The following is a 14,154-nucleotide window of genomic DNA, read 5'->3' as shown; positions in this document are numbered from 1 at the left end:
ACAAACGCACCAAAAGGTTTGAAGCGCACAATTGTATAAAATAGGGTTGTACCGATACTAGTATCGGGACCGATACCGAGCATTTGTGCGAGTACTTGTAATGCTCCTGATGCCTTGGCCCAGGGGGCTCCAAACTGGCCCTTCAAACTTTAGGGGGGCCGGTCTGTGGCCAGTGGGGTAAGAAAATGGCGTGGAATCCACAGGAGTAAACAACGCACTAGGTTTGGTGGTCAATGGGAGTAAAACATTTACATCAATGGTGTCAGTGGGAGGAATGGTGTCCCATCACTGGTGTCAGTGGGTGGAATAGTGCCCCATAATTGGTATCTGTGGAAGAATTAGTTCCCACGTCTTTAGTATCAGTGGAAGGAATAGTGCCTGGTATCAGTGGAAGGAGTAGTTTTTTCAAGGGCCGGATAAAGGCAAGCAAAGGGCCACATTGGGTCCACGGGCCGCAGTTTAAAGACCACTGCCTTAGCCGATACCTGTGGGCAGAGCTGAGGGTGGCACGTTGAGCTGGCAGGGAGTGCAGCGTTCAGGGCGACTGGGGCCGTCACATTTTGTCGCTGAAGTGGCACTCCGTGTCGACGTTGGAGACAACCCGTTTGGTACACCCTGCACCTGGAGTACCAGGATGGGTGTTGCAGGCAGCCTTCCCTAATGGCATTTTAGTGCCTGCTCATAAATGTCACCTATCGGTGCCCCCCAGCCGTCAGTGCCACCTGCCAGTGCCCCCCATCAGTGCCAGTCAGCCATCTATCGGTGCCGCCTAATCTGTATTGTGCTTTGAGAAAGTGTCACATGATGGTTAAAAAAAGTATCGTTATCGACAAGTACTTGAAAAAAAGTATCGGTACTTACAGTATACTCAGTCTTAAAGTGGTATCAGGACAACCCTAGTATAAAACGTTCTGTGTGCTGTAGCACTAACAGGTACCCTTCAATGGAAACATCTGAACTCTCATTTGGAGGGATATCCACCTACTTGTGGCCGTTTATTTAGAAGAAGAGTATGGCTCAGTAAGATATTAACCGGTTCCCGACTGCCGCACTACAATGTACGTCGTCAGAATGTCACGGCTGCACAAATGGGCATACAGGTACGTCCCCTTTAATCTGCGAGCCGCGTGGTCGCGCGCCGCAGGACCTGATCGCCGCCGGGGTCCCGTGATCATGTCACAGAGCTGAAGAACGGGAGATGTTAGTGTAAACACAACATCTCCCTATTCTGCCTAGGTGTCACTGATCGTGTTCCCTGTCATTTGGAACAACTATCGGTGACTTGTCACGGCAAGCCACGCCCCCTAACAGTTACAAGCACTCCCTAGGACACACTTAGCCCCTTCAGTAACCCCTTCACTGCCAGTGTCATTCTTAGTCAGTGCATTTTTATAGCACTGATCACTGTAAAAATGACAATGGTGTCGCAGTCACAATAAAAATTGCTGATCGCTGCCATTACTGGTTAAAAAAAATATATATTAATAAAAATGCCATAAAACAGCCCCCTATTTCGTAGGCGCTATAACTTTTGCGCAAACCAATCAAACGCTTAATGCGTTTTTTTTTGTTTTTTTTTTAACCAAAAATATGTAGAAGAATACGTATCGTCCATGGAGCGACACAGCCTTCACAAGTGTTGACATATGGGTTATCTTCCTGTTCATAGGAGAAGACTAGGCAGAACATGTTAGATATTTAACCTCTTGACGACCTCGGCATAGCCGAAAGATGGCTACAGCGCGGTCGAGTTATTCTGAGAGGATGTCTATGGACGTCCTCCCAGAATCTTGCAATACTCTGCAATACGTCCTCCTGCCACCCTCCGATGCTTCTACTGACTCACCGCTACGATCAAAGCCAGGATCGTTTATTTTTATTTTTTATTTCAGGCTTTCCAGCCTAGAGGTAAGATGTGGGGTCTTATTGACCCCACATCTCACTGTAAAGAGGACCTGTCATGCTATATTCCTATTACAAGGGATGTTTACATTCCTTATAATAGGAATAAAAGTGATCAAAAAATGTATTTTTGGGGAAAAAAAGTGTCAAACTAAAATAAAGTAAAATGAACAAAACGCTGTCCCCATGAGCTCGCATGCAGAAGCGAACGCATACGTAATTCCGGCCGGCATATGAAAACGGTGTTCAAGCTACACATGTGAGGTATCGCTGCGAATGTTAGAGCGAGAGCAATAATTTTGGCCCTAGACCTCCTCCGTAACTCAAAACATGTAACCAGTAAAAATATTTAAAGCGTCGCCTATGGGGATTTTTAAGTAGCGAAGTTTGGCGCCATTCCACGAGCGTGTGCAATTTTGAAGGGTGACATGTTAGGTATCTATTTACTCAGTGTAACTTCATCTTTCATATTATGCAAAAACATTGGGCTAACTTTACTGTTTTGTGTTTTAAGCACAAAACTTTTTTTTTATTTTTTTTAAATGCGCTCAAAAAATTTCTGCGCAAATACTGTGCGAGATAAAAAGTTGTAATGACTGCCATTGTATTCTCTAGGGTCTTTGCTAAAAAAAACATATATAATGTTTTGGGGGTTCTATATAATTTTCTAGCAAATAAATGATGATTTTTTTACATGTAGGAGAGAAATGTCAGAATCGGCCTGGGTGCTCCAGAACGCCTGATGGTGCTATCTGCAAGTATGATACTGGTATAAAAATGTGTACAACGATACCACTGCTGAATCCAGATGAGGAGAGGTTGACATCAGTCCATCGGCATGTAGATGTCCCATGAAGGGAACTATCACAACTCCCAGTGGATGGTTGTAGAATCCCAGGTTGATAGAGGGAAGTGATAGAGGGAAGTGTAACAGCCCTTGCATGTGGCAGATAGTAAGGTCCCGCCGGCATGCAGATATGAAGGCACAGCAAATGAGCCCTTCAGATGGACACGGCAAGCCCCACCAGTGTCCGTGACGTTACTGGATCTCTGACGGAACTCCCTGAAGGCCCAGAAGCCGGCGGAGAGGTGAGTACCAATCAAAAGAATTTTAATCGATCAAAAAGATTTTGATCGATCAAAAAAATTAATTTAATCGATTAATTAAAAGTTAATTTGCACAGCCCTATTAATTATATATTTAATTTCAGCATATACTCTATATGTTCGCCTTCATTATACACATTTTACATTGGTCCATCCTATGGTTAGTGTGTGGTCCGCTGTATCTATTGTAAGGGGAAAAGACCCCACACTGCTTGCCCTCCTTTCGAATCCCCGGTCTGCGTGAGGCATATCCATATTGTGCCGCAATTTAGGGTTCAATGTGAGTAGTACTTCTATGGCCGTCCCATATAAGACATTTCCTGGGTAGCTCGTAGGGGGGGGAGACATCTGTTGACACTGGAAGCGAAGGGAGAGATCCTCTGCCGCTTCCGGGTCATCCACTGACGTACAAACAGCCTATTATGGGGGCGGAATTGATGTTTGCGCACACCGGAAGTGTCGGGTGGAATGCACACCCGCTGTCACTTCCGGATACGCGGTCGCTGTGCGTCCCACTGGATGATGGGATGACAGTCCTGCGGCACGTGTGATCAGTTCAACCATTTTACACACACACACACATATATATAAAGGGGGTCAGAGAGAGGTCTAGGTACTATTACTTTTGGCTCTGAGCAGGGGCGTAACTAGAAATCACAGGGCCCCATAGCAAAATGTTGTATGGGCCCCCCCCCCCCCCTCCAAAAAAAAATGAACTAATGCCATTGAACAACACATTACTACACTCATGTGGCACAGTACCCAAGCAACAGCTTATATTAATTTTGAACAGCAAAACAAAAATGTAAATAACCATATAATAAATAAAATGCAAAATTCAAAGTATTGTGTGCACTACTTTTACTCTTTTATACTCACGATTTGTAAAGGGCAAACAAGGCAAACAGGGGGGGGGGGGGGTTCTTCTGGGGCTGAAGTAGTTAAAATGACTAGGCTAGCATACTTCAGTAAATCCTGACAAATACCGTACATATGATTCACATAGTGGGAATGACACAGTATTTGAAATCTTCAATACGTTTGTAGAGAGATAAATGTATGACGTTTACCATTGCCACTATTGCTATTACTGCTGATTTTTTTTTTTTTTGCCATTTTTTCTACAAGGACAAAAATAAAAATTCTCACTCGAATACAGGGTTTTTCTCCCCCCACAGGACACCTTACGGATACATCAAACTGGCAATGTTAGCAATCTAATCACAAACCTGTAATTCTGTGAACAACAATTTCTTATTGTGAACAGTATTGCAGCTTTTATGTTCATTTAGGTCAACTGAAGATCAGTAAGGGCTCCACAGCACACTGAGTCACCTACCTTAGCAGCCTCAGCCTTAAGTTTGTGTGCGGTCACAGCAGGGCAGGCACTGGCAGTCAGAGGAGCCGAGGAGAGCCGTGCGGCGGCCAAATTGTAATTCCCGCCATGGAGCCTGCAGCGCCTATGATGGACGTCACACGTCCCGCATCCCGCCATTGGCGCTGCAGACTCCAGAAGGCGGGGCAGCATCCAAGCACATTTTTAGCCCCGAGCCTCTGGGAGTCAGGACCATCTGATGCCGAAAGTGGCCGAGTGCCGCCAGCGCCGAGTACGGCACTCGGCCTTACTTGGTAACACTCGGAGCTGACGGCACTCGGCCACACTCGGCAACCTTCGACATCAGATGGTCCTGACTCCCAGACGCTCGGGGCTAACAATGTACTCGAATGCGGCAAACACTCGGGGCTTTTCGGGGGCCCAATTGGGGCTCCAGCCCACCAAGCCACTCCCTAACGATGCCCCTGGAGCCGGCTTACATTCTTCATCCTCACCGGGCCCCACTCGGCTGTGGGCCCCACTCGGCTATGGCGGTAGTTCCGCCACTGGCTCTAAGGAAGAGGGTTCGCCTCGCAACGCATAAGCCGTAGCTGTAATCTATGTCGTCTGGACTCTCCGGCTGTTTGGTTCCAGTAGGAGACCTTTCGGAGGCATCTATCCCTTTTATGCAGTGATGTTTATGCTTGTTTTTTACTTGGTTTGTGAGTATTCATGACTTTTTATACAATTTTAATTAAACCTAGCCATTGGTAATGCACTAGGTTGGTGCGCCCTTCTTTTCCTTTTACATTTTAGTCTCAGAACTACCTAAGTCGCCAGATGCTGGACCAAGGGGAATGGTCATTGCATCCAGAGTTGTTTCAACTCATTTGCAGGAGGTGGGGCACACCGGACGTGGATCTCCTGGCTTCTCGTCTTAATCGCAAGGTGTTGAGGTTCGTGGCCAGGTCCAGAGATCCCTGGGCAGACGTGTTGGTGGCCCCATGGGGTCAGTATCAGCTAATTTATGGCTTTCCCCCACTGAAGTTGCTTCCTCGTCTGCAGATTGGAGACCGAGGGGATCCCGATGATTATAATCGCCCCAGATTGGCCCCGGCGTCCTTGGTACGCCAATCTCGTGCGCCTGGTGGCGGATGCACCCTGGTGCCAATGCGGGAGGACCTTCTATCTCAAGGTGCCATACTTCATCATGCTTTAGAAATTGTACAATTGTAACATTGTACTTCAAACTGAACACACCATCCCCACCGTGAAACATGGGGGTGGCAACATTATGTTGTGGGGATGTTTTTCTTCAGCAAGGACAGGGAAGCTGGTCAGAGTTGATGGGAGGTTTGGATGGAGCCAAATACAGGTCAATCTTAGAAGAAAACTTGTTAGATTTTGAAAAAGACTTGAGACTGGGGCGAGGTTCACCTTCCGGCAGGACAACGACCCCAAACATACAGCGAGAGCTACAATGAAATGGTTTAGATCAAAGCTCATTCATGTGTTAGAATAGTTCAGTCAAAGTCCAGACCTAAATACAATTGAGAGTCTGTGACAAGACTTGAAAATTGCTGTTCACAGACGCTCTCCATCCAATCTGACAGAGCTTGAGCGATTTTGCAAAGTAGAATGGGCAACAAATGTCACTCTCTAGTGCAAAGCTGGTAGAGACATCCCCAAAAAGACTTGCAGCGAAAGGTGGTTCTACAAAGTATTTACTCAGGGGGGCTGAATACAAATGCACACCACACTTTTCACATATTTATTAGTAAAAGATTGTGAAAACCATTTATAATTTTCCTTCCACTTCACAATTATGTGCCACTTTGTGTTGATCTATTACATAAAATTCCAATACAATACATTTTTGGTTGTAACATCACAAAATGTGGAATATTTCAAGGGGTGTGAATACTTTTCAAGGCACTGTATGTGTAATAAATGGTCACCCAGCACCCAGACATTTATATCTATATTTCTAAGATCTGAATCTTATATTTTGCAGTTCAGTAACAAGTCATTTTTTAATTGTTCCTCAACTGCTCCAGATGTTTTTTTTATTTTTTGGTTTTTGTATACTGATTTTGCTATGTATATACTGTATCTAAGTGTGTAACAGAGCAAAAGCACAATTCTACTACTAGATAAAATTCATTGATCCTTACTTCTTATGTAGAGATTTCTAAACACGTGCTCCATCTAGTGGACAGTATTTTGTTGTTTTTACACAAAAGTCCTAAGGAATATTCAATGCTGTCAAAATTCCTTTTGTAAGACATAGAAACAAAAGTTGATCATATTAGTAAATTGCATGCCTGACAATAGTAGGGGACAAGAGAGTTCATGACTTTGGGGTCCATGGGTCCAAGAGGGGCTGGAAAATGTTCAATAAAATTGTTTTTCAACTGTGTTTATAACATTTAATAAGGGGGGTTTACGCTGATTACTCAAACCTCTCACAACAATGACCACATGCCTATAACTCCTGTTTGGGTTTATTAGGTGTAGAACATGGAAGCTTTTACTGCTCGATTTAAAAATCAGTTTTAGCAAAGCCTCTGATTGTAGTCCTATCTAGGGTAAGCATGTGAAATAAGGTTCCAAAACATCTTTGCACTGGTTTGAAAACACCATCCATTCTGTCTCCATCTTGTACCATTTACCCATATCAGAGCTGTAGGGACAGAAAGACAGAGACATGGTAAATATTTATGATGATGGAGATAATCCTAGCAATGAGGATATGTGGAGATATACAGGACAAAATTAAAGTGATGTGAATATTCACAGTAAGGTTGCAAGATTAAGATATAGGGCTGCATAGGGGTGATGTTAGGCCTCGTACACACGATAGGTTAAACAGAGGACAACGGTCCGTTTTCATCGGTCAAAAACGATCGTGTGTGGGCCCCATAGGTTATTTAACCATTGGTTAAAAAAAAGCCAACTTGCTTTAAATGTAACCGATGGGAAAAAAACGATCGTTAGTAGGCACAACCATCGGTTAAAAATCCATGCATGCTCAGAATCAAGTCGATGCATGCTTGGAAGCATTGAACGTCACCGCGTTCTGACACGATCGTTTTTTTTAACCGATGGTGTGTAGGCGCGACGGACCATCAGTCAGCTTCATCGGTTAACCGATGAAAACGGTCCAACGGACCGCTCTCATCGGATGGACTGATCGTGTGTACGCGGCATGAGCATAACAAAGGGATATATACACTTATCGGTCACTTTCTTAGGTACACCTGTTCAATTGCTTGGTAACATAATTTGCTAATCAGCCAATCACATGGCAGCAACTGAATGCATTTAGGCATTTAACCACTTGCCGACCGCCGCATGTATATGTACGTCCACAGAATGGCACGTACAGGCAGATGGGCGTACATGTACGTCCCCGCCTTTCCGCGGGTCGGGGGTCTGATCGGGAACCCCCCCGCTACATGCGGCCGTCGGATTCCCGCGGGGAGCGATCCGGGACGACGGCGCGGCTATTCGTTTATAGCCGCTCTGTCACGATCGCTCCCCGGAGCTGAAGAACGGGGAGAGCCGTATGTAAACACGGCTTCCCCGTGCTTCACTGTGGCGGCTGCATCGATCGAGTGATCCCTTTTATAGGGAGACTCGATTGATGACGTCAGCCCTAAAGCCACACCCCCCTACAGTTGTAAACACACACTAGGTGAACCCCAACTCCTACAGCGCCCCCTGTGGTTAACTCCCAAACTGCAACTGTCATTTTCACAATAAACAATGCAATTTAAATGCATTTTTTGCTGTGAAAATGACAATGGTCCCAAAAATACTACTAAAAGAAAGCTCTATTTGTGGGGAAAAAGGACGCCAATTTTGTTTGGGAGCCACGTCGCACGACCGCGCAATTGTCTGTTAAAGCGACGCAGTGCCGAATCGCAAAACCTGGCCTGGGCATTTAGCAACAAAATGGTCCGGGGCTTAAGTGGTTAAACGTGGTGAAGACGACTTGCTTAAAATCAACCCAAGCAACAGAATGGGAAAGAAAGGGGATTTAAGTGACTGTGAATGTGGCATTGTTGTTGGTGCCAGACAGGCTGGTCTGAGTATTAAAAAAACTGCTGATCTGCTGGGATTTTCACGCACAACCATCTCTAGGTCTCTAGGGTTTACAGAGAATGGTCAGAAAAAGAGAAAATATCCAGTGAGCAGCAGTTGTGTGGATAAAAATGCCTTGTTGATGTCTGAGGTCAGAGGAGAATAGGCAGACTGGTTTTAGATGATAGAAAGGCAACAGTAACTCAAATAACCATTCGTTACTACCAAGGTATGCAGAATACCCTCTCTAAATGCACAACACATTGAACCTTGAAGCAGATGGGCTACAGCAGAAAAATACCACACTGGGTGCCACTCCTGTCGGCTAAGAACAAGAAACCGAGGCTACAATTCGCACAGGCTCACCAAGATTGGACAATAGAAGATTGGATAACATTGCCTGTTCTGATGAGCCTCGATTTTAGCTGCCACATTCCGATGGTAGGGTCAGAATTTGGCTTAAACAACACGAAAGCATGGATCCATCCTGTCTTGTATCAACAGTTCAGGCTGGTGGTGGTGTAATGTTGTGGGGGATATTTTCTAGGCACACTTTGGGTCCCTTAGTAGCAATTGAGCATTATTAAAACACCACGGCCTACCTGAGTATTGTTGCTGAGCATGTCCATCCCTTTATGACTACAGTGTACCCATCTTCTGATGGCTCCTTCCAGCAGGATAATGCACCATGTCATTAAGCTCAAATCATCTCACCACTGGTTTCTTAAACATGACAATGAGATCACTGTACTCCAATGGCTTCCACAGTCACCAGATCTCAATCCAATTGAGAACCTTTGGTATGTGGTGCAAAGGGAGATTCACATCATTGATGTGCAGCCGACAAATCTGCAGCAACTGAGTGATACTATCATGTCAATATGGACCAAAATCGCTGAAGAATGTTTCCAACACCATGTTGAATCTATGGCACAAATTAAGGCAGTTCTGAAGGCAAAAGGGGGTCCAACCCGGTACTAGCAAGGTGTACCTAAAGTGTAGTGAGTGTAGATCTGCCTAGGGGAAGGATAGGGATATTCAAGTCTACAGTAGGCATGGGGAATATATAGCGCCAAAGGGATCTACAGTGCCTTGAAAAAGTATTCATACCCCTTGAAATTTTCCACATTTTGTCATGTTACAGCCAAAAACGTATATGTATTTCATTGGGATTTTATGTGATAAACCAAGCAATACAAAGTGGCACATAATGAAGGAAAATGATAAATGTTTTTCAACATTTTTTACAAAGAAAAATGTGAAAAGTGTGGCGTGCATTTGTATTCAGCCCCCTTTACTCTGATACCCCTATCTAAAATCTAGTGGAATCAATTGCCTACAAAAGTCACCTAATTAGTAAATAGAGTCCACCTGTGTAAAATTGTATCTCAGTATAAATTCAAAGAAGAAGGGACAAGATGCGCCAATCTAAGTGCAATAAGCCCAAATTTAATGGAGAATACAAATAAAATAAGTATACATGTGCAATGCCTACTCACAAACAGAGGTAGATAGTAGGCACAGAACCGGAATGGAGACATGCAGATGATCGGTGATAAGATGCGTGCCTGGAGTCATTCGGTAATCACGACTAGCGGGTGTCCAAATCGCGGGCAGCAGCAGGCTGATGATATTCGATGTCCGGGGATAGGAACACCGGAAAGGCCACAGAGATTCGGCGTGCGCTTCACCGTGGAGCGCAGCGTCCCGCCGTCGCACCGGAAGTGACGTGGGAGTCCAGGCCAGCCAATGGGATTACGCGTTTCACAGCGTCAGCTGTTTCTTCAGATCCATGCTGTCCATAGAAGACAGACGTATTAAAAAGGAAAGGAACTGCTGTGATAGGCTGGCGGCAAGCGTCAATATCAAACACAAACTGAATTAGACAGAGATGGCTAACATATAGACACTGAGCTAGCGCAATGTAAAATGAAACAAGAAGGACACAATTAATATATAACCCGGGCATCTTGGGGCATTTTAAAAGCACACATAGAAACAAAATATTAAAAATGAGAAAAAAAGAGAGAAAAATTATAAAAAAATTGGCATGTTTGAGATACATGTATAACATTAGTATGTAATATATATAAAAACTATTTTAAACATATTTCAAGAGTATTTTCAAAAAATACTTTTTTAAAAAACATCTCTAAAAAATGTTGTTAAAAAGATATAAATATATATACACATTATCCAAAAATTATTTAGAAAAATATATATATATATATATAAAAAAAGGACGTATCCTATATGGGAATGATCAAGTGATGCTAATATTGGTATTGCTCACGCGAACGCAAGCACATACATATCCAGACATATATGTATATACTCTCTACTCTCTACTCCTAATATATCGAATAGCAACAATAGAAAAAAGTAATAGGGCACAAAATCACTGTAAATATATGTGCATAGTGAATAACCAAAATATGTACAGTAAATATCTTAAAAACGCAAGAAGACTTCAAATAATGTTGTTAGTGTCAATTTCTTCATTCAAGCCATGCAGCGACATAGTGTTAAGGGAATAGATCCAATAAGTTTCTTGTTGGCACAAGCGTTGGAATCTCTCTACTGCTGTAGGGGTTTCAGGAATAGCTTCAATAACCCAAACTTGCAGTAGAGATATATCACAGTGATGGTGGGAAGCAAAATGGCGTGCTACACTGTATTTGGGGTTTGCTCCTTGAACAGCCCGCCTATGTTCGCCAAATCTCGTGCGAAGGGGTCTAATGGTACGGCCAATATATAACAGGCCGCAAGGACAAGAGATACAGTAGATGACATAAGTAGTCAAGCAATTGTAGAACGAATTCAGTGTATATGTCTTATTATTAGCTATAAAGTTCTTCTTGCCATGCGGGACATTGACACAGGCTAGACATTTTGATTTTTTACACTGATACATCCCAACCAAGGGGATAAGGGTAAGTTGTTTGAGTCTTACTAATTTGGAATTATCTGAAGGTTTAGTTTTACTGGGCGCAATCTTGCCTTTAATATTGGGTGCCCTACGGTAAGCAAATTTGGGTGAAGGGGTAATGGAAGAAGATAGACGGGGGTCCTGAGTTAAAATAGACCAGTGTTTTTCGAAAATCTTCTCCATTTTTTTGTGTTTGGCATGATATTGGGTAATAAAACGAGTGATAGGTGCTGTAGTGTTTTTTTGGGGTGGAGGTGGGGGGTCACTCCCATACAAATCACAAGCATTTTGGACAAGATTAGGGGGATATCCTTTAGAGATGAACTTGTCTTTGAGGTTAATACTCAATAAATTGTAATCTTCAGGTCTGGTACAGTTTCTTTTGAGTCGATTGAACTGGTTCTTTGGAACATTATTAATCCATCTAGGATGGTGACAACTAGAATAGTGGAGATATGAGTTGACTGCTGTGGGTTTAGTAAAGTTCTTAGCACTGATAATCTCATTGTTATGGAAAAGCTCTAAATCTAAGAAACATAATGAGTCCGGGTCATTGCACATGTATACTTATTTTATTTGTATTCTCCATTAAATTTGGGCTTATTGCACTTAGATTGGCGCATCTTGTCCCTTCTTCTTTGAATCTTTCAGAGCATCGCTTCTGCTTTAGGTGCTGCTGCCAAGTGTCCCTTACAGCCAGTCATATTATTTTAATCCAGGACTTTCATGGACATTATTTTTGGACTCTTTTATTAGACTTTTATATAACTCAGCCCATTGTGTTTGCTCTATTGGATCATGCACCACATATCCTCTTTTTTCTTGCATATCTCAGTATAAATGCAGCTTTTCTGTGAAGCCCTCAGAGGTTTGTAGGAGAACCTTAGTGAACAAACTGCATCACAAAGGCCATTGAACACACCAGACAGGTCAGGGATAAAGTTGTGGAGAAGTTTAAAGCAGGGTTATGTTATAAAAAAAAATATCCCAAGCTTTGAACATCTCACTGAGCACTTTTCAATCCATCATCTGAAAATAGAAAGAGTATGGCACAACTGCAAACCTACCAAGACATGTCTGTCACCCTAAACTGACAGTCCGGGCAAGGAGAACATTAATCAGAGAAGCAGCCAAGAGGCCCATGGTAACTCTGGAGGAGCTGCAGAGATCCACAGCTCAGATGGGAGAGTCTTGCACAGGACAACTATTAGTTGTGCACCCCACAAATCTGGCCTTTATGGAAGAGTGGCAAGAAGAAAGCCATTGTTGAAAGAAAACCATAAGAAGTCCCATTTGCAGTTTGCAAGAAGCCATGTGGCGGACACAGAAAACATGTGGAAGAAGGCGCTCTGGTCAGATGAGACCAAAATTGTAGTTTTTGTCCTAAAAGCAAAATGCTATGTGTGGCAGAAAACTAAGGCCCCAGTACACACGACCAAACATGTATGCTGAAACTGGTCCGCGGGCCAGTTTCAGCATACATGTTCGGTCGTGTGTAGGCGCGAGCGGGCCGAATTCCAGCAAACATTTGCCCGCCAGGCCTTTTCCCAGCAGACAAATATTCCTGGACGTGTTTTAAAACCGTCCGCTGGAATCCTGCCCACTCGGACATGTACGGTCGTTAGTACAGACCTACCGTACATGTCCGAGCGCCCGCCGTCCCTAACCACTTCGTTACTGGCCCATAGTCAAATGACGTCCTGTTTTTAAAGATGGATATCTCAGTAACGGCAGCAGCTGCTGTCACAACTGAGGTATCCATCTTTAGTGCCGACGGTCCTGTACACGATAACGGCGGTCTCCGCGGCGAATTCACCGCGAGATCGCCGTTATCGGTGGCGGGAGAGGGGCCCCCCCCCTCCCGCCGCTGTCCCGCGCCCTCCGCCGCTTACCGGAGCCGTCGGTAGCGGCGGAGGGGATCGCGACCATCCGGCAGCTGAGCGGGGACGAGACTGAAGGAAAAATCTCCTTCGCCCGTCCCCCATAGCTCTGCTGGGCGGAAGTGACGTCAAAACGTCAGTCCCGCCCAGCCTCTTAAAGAGACATTTTTTTTTTTTGTCATTTGAAAAAATGACATTTCCAAATTTTTTTTTTTTTTTTGCATTTAAGCCCAAATATGAGATCTGAGGTCTTTTTGACCCCAGATCTCATATTTAAGAGGACCTGTCATGCTTTTTTCTATTACAAGGGATGTTTACATTCCTTGTAATAGGAATAAAAGTGATAATTTTTTTATTTTTTTTTTATTTCAGTGTTAAAAATTGTAAAATAATTAAAAATAAATGCGAAAAGCAAAAAAAAAATTTTTTAAAGCGCCCCGTCCCGACGAGCTCGCGCGTAGAAGCGAACGTATACGCGAGTAGCGCCGACATATGAAAACGGTATTCAAACCACACAAGTGAGGTATCGCCGCGATCGTTAGAGCGAGAGCAATAATTTTAGCCTTAGGCCTACTCTGTAACTCAAAAAATGCAGCCTGTAGAATTTTTTAAACGTCGCCTATCAAGATTTTTAAGGGTAAAAGTTTGACGCCATGCCACGAGCGGGCGCAATTTTTAAGCGTGACAGTAAAATGGTATCATTTTACTCGGCGTAACATTATCTTTCACAATATATAAAAAAATTGGGCCAAATTTATTGTTGTGTTATTTTTTAATTTAAAAAAGTGAATTTTTTCCAAAAAAAGTGCGCTTGTAAGACCGCTGCGCAAATTCGGTGTGACAAAAAGTATTGCAATGACTGCCATTTTATTCTCTAGGGTGTTAGAAAAAAATATATATATAATGTTTGGGGGTTTTAAGTAATATTCTAGCAA

This window comes from Rana temporaria, chromosome 5, assembly GCF_905171775.1.
Source record: "Rana temporaria chromosome 5, aRanTem1.1, whole genome shotgun sequence".
NCBI lineage: Eukaryota > Metazoa > Chordata > Amphibia > Anura > Ranidae > Rana > Rana temporaria.
The sequence above is the reverse complement of the archived record's forward strand: the minus strand, read 5'-3'. Positions refer to the sequence as shown.